This window comes from Oryzias melastigma, linkage group LG20, assembly GCF_002922805.2.
Source record: "Oryzias melastigma strain HK-1 linkage group LG20, ASM292280v2, whole genome shotgun sequence".
In the NCBI taxonomy this organism is placed as follows: Eukaryota; Metazoa; Chordata; class Actinopteri; order Beloniformes; family Adrianichthyidae; genus Oryzias; species Oryzias melastigma.
Window position 1 is genome coordinate 2,193,221 of NC_050531.1, and position 3,599 is coordinate 2,196,819.

The window sequence follows — 3,599 nt, forward strand, 5'->3', positions numbered from 1 at the left end:
AAAACTGGAAAAAATTCTAAATTAGTCAAAAATAGCTAGCATGATGTTAAAGCGTTAGCTAAACTCAAAATTAAGCAAAAAACTAGAGACATGTCTAAATTAGCCAAAAAGAGCTAGCATCATGCTAAAATGTCAGCTAAACTCCAAATTAAGCAAAAAAAACTGGAGACATGTCTAAATTAGCCAAAAACAGCTAACAGATTCTTAAGTGTTAGCTTAACTCAAAATTAATTAAAAAAAACTGGAAACATTTCTAAATCAGCCTAAACAAAACAGCTAGCATAAAACTAAAATGTTAGCATAAGTTCAAACTGAGCAAAAAATTGGAAACATGTCAAAATTAGCCAAAACAACTAGCATAATACTAAAATGTTAGCTTAACTTTAATGTCGGCTTAAAAACTGGAAACATGTCTAAATTAGCCAAAACAGCTAGCGTGATGCTAAGATGTTAAATAAACTCCAAACTGAGCAAAAAACTGGAAATATGTCGAAATTAGCCAAAAAGAGCTAGCATGATGCTAAAATGTCAGCTAAACTCCAAATTAAGCAAAAAAACTGGAGACATGTCGAAATTAGCCAAAACAACCAACATAATACTGAAATTTAAGCCAAACTTCAAACTTGGTTGGAACGCTGGAAACATTTCTAAATTGGTCAAAAACAGCTAACAGATTCTTAAGTGTTAGCTAAACTCAAAATTAATAAAAAAAAAAAAACTGGAAACATTTCTAAATCAGCCAAAAAAACAGCTAGCATAATACTACAATGTTAGCATAACTTCAAATTAGGCAAAAAACTGGAAACACGTCGAAATTAGCCAAAACTGTTAGCATAATACTAACATGTTAGCTTAACTTCAAATTTGGCTAAAAACCTGCAACATTTTTTAATTTAGTCAAAAACAGCTAGCATTATGCTAAAGTGTTAGCTAAAGTCAAAATAAAGCAAAAACAATGGAAAAATGTCCAAATTAGCCAAAAACAGCTAGCTGCATGTTGTTGAAATAAAAGCTAAATGCCAAATTACCCTAAAAAATCAAGTAGTTGCTGATCATTGTGATCAGTGTCTCTATCTCTAGCTTGAGTTGAATATTCTGTTAGCCTCGCTGTTTTTGTTTAGACATAATCTGCTTAATTTTTACTTGGGATATGAACCAAAAAGTGGAAAATTGTTCTGGTTCTGGATGTATTGCGATGTGCGTTGTAACGTGAGGCACATATCGGGATACGTACAACATCACCAGAATACAAACCTCTACTGAGCAGTAAATTATAATGTAGAGATGAATGGCTTTCAGTGTCAAATAAAACAGTAAACAGTTTATGAAATCATCACTACAGACCTGCATCATTCATTTAATCAGCAAAAAGATGGAGATGATCCAGAATCTGCACCTGTTTGGCAGAACCTTAAGGATTTTAAGGTTAAAAATAAATTTAAAAAAGTTTACAGTGACAAACTAAAAGTCCTGACTTAAAAGGGTCAATCAAGCTCAAAGCAGCTTGATTGACAGCTGAAACCTGCAGTGAACATGAAGAAAAAACAAACACAGAACATCTTAACAAAAAGAAAAGAAAAATCTATTACTGTTTATGCTAAATGTCAACAATTACTTGAAATAGTGAACTTCATAACTGGACACACACACATAAACCTTGTGTGCACACATACTGTATGTAAACATGCCTATCACAGTTCTCAGAGTCAGTGAATGCACCACGACTGAAGTTACCACCCCCATTGATTTTAATTGGTCCTTCGTGTTGGCCCCGCCCCAATGCGCCACAATGGGGACCAAAAGTTTTGAAATTTAAATTTTCAGCTTCGAAACTGAAAAACAAGAGGTGAAAGTTTTGAAGATGAAATTTTAAGTTTTTAACCTAAAAAACAGAACATTTGAAGCTGGAAATAACTAAGCTTATTTTTGAAAAGCAAAAACTTTTTGACATTTGTTTTATTTGGATTTTTAATAATATTGGCACCAGTCTGGCTCCATAGAAGCCTCTCTGAAAGCTTTGACGATGTTCAGAAGCACCTGAGACCTTGTGACCTTCGACCTTCAGGCTCCTGGGATCAGTCATGGAGGTCGGACACAGAAGGGTTCTAACTAATCTGAGATGTCAGAGTGAGTTTTCATAGATTGAGGAGGCGGATCTGAGTTCATTTGAGGAAACTTTATGTCTCCTCTGAGGTGTGGACAAGTTGTCCCCTTTTCCATGGGAACCGGCGTCGATCGGCTCACACAGATGAGCTCAGCTCGGAAGCGTCTCCGCCTCACACAAATCGTTGACGTGAATAGATGACACAGATCTTTTTTTACCTTTGGATCTTGTTTTTCTGCATCTGAATCATCTGTTTAATTCCAAACTGCTGTTTGGAAGCTGCTGCGGTTTCTGGAGTTTGTGACAGAGACTAAATTAAACTCATTTAACCTGATCTGGGCTTTTTATTGACAAATTCAGAGTTTCTGCACAAACATTATGAGGCGTGTTTTCGTTGGATGTGCAGAGTTCCTCCCAACTCCTGACTGACTTAGAATAGCCCCCAAGTGGTACCTCAGTGAAGTGCGATGGATCCTTTAAGTCTTGAAAGTCCCACTAGAATAATCTTTTGATCTATTTACAAAGTGTCTTTTAATGAAGATTATGTCGTTTGTAGCCAAATAAAAAAATAAATACATTTCAAGGACATATTTTTTGTAGAGCTGCAGGAGATCATTAGAAATTCACCTCTGAATTGTTCACCTTTTAGTCTATAAGACATTAGTTTATAGCTTATAGACCCTCACAACCCCAACCTAACATTAAAAACGACGAGTGATATCTGAGCTATTATACAGATTATACATATTATAGAGCATCTATACAGATGTTCATGGATCTATTTGTCTGCAAGTGAATGCATCAAAATGGGGCGAAGCTGGAAGTTTGTATACTGGCAATTTTAGTTTGTATGCGACTGCAAGTTTTCCCAAACAATATTATTCCATGTGCTCTAATTTATCACAATTTAAATACAGAAATTCATGTAAATACCTATTTTATAGACACAGTAAGCAGCTGCATAGACTGGTGGACCTCACCTCTGGCTCGTCTTAGCCGTGCACCTCGCCTCTGGCTCATCACGTCTGGGGACCTCGCCTCTGGTTCATCTCGGCCGTGGACCTCGCCTTTGGCCCATCTCTGCCGTGGACCTCGCCTCTGGCTCATCACGTCTGTGGACCTCACTTCTGGCTCATCCCGGCCGTGGACTTTGTGGACTTTATAGACGTAAAATGTCCAAAACTTTTTGCTATTCAAAAATAAACTTTCAAATGTTCTGTTTTTTAGGTTTCAATAGTCAAAATTTCAATTTCAGAACTTTTTTTCACTTCAACTCTTCTTTTCCAGTTTTGCCTCAATTTCAGTTTCAAAGCTTTATGACATCTGAAATTCTCAGTTTCTGTGGATTTGATTGGTCCTTCGTTTTATCTCCGCCCCAACAAGTCACAACGGGATTTTGAAATAGAAATTTTCCAATTCAAATCCAAAAAAAAAAAGAGTTAATAGTAAAAAAAAAAAGTTTTTAGAATTGAAATTCTGAGTTTTGAAACCTAAA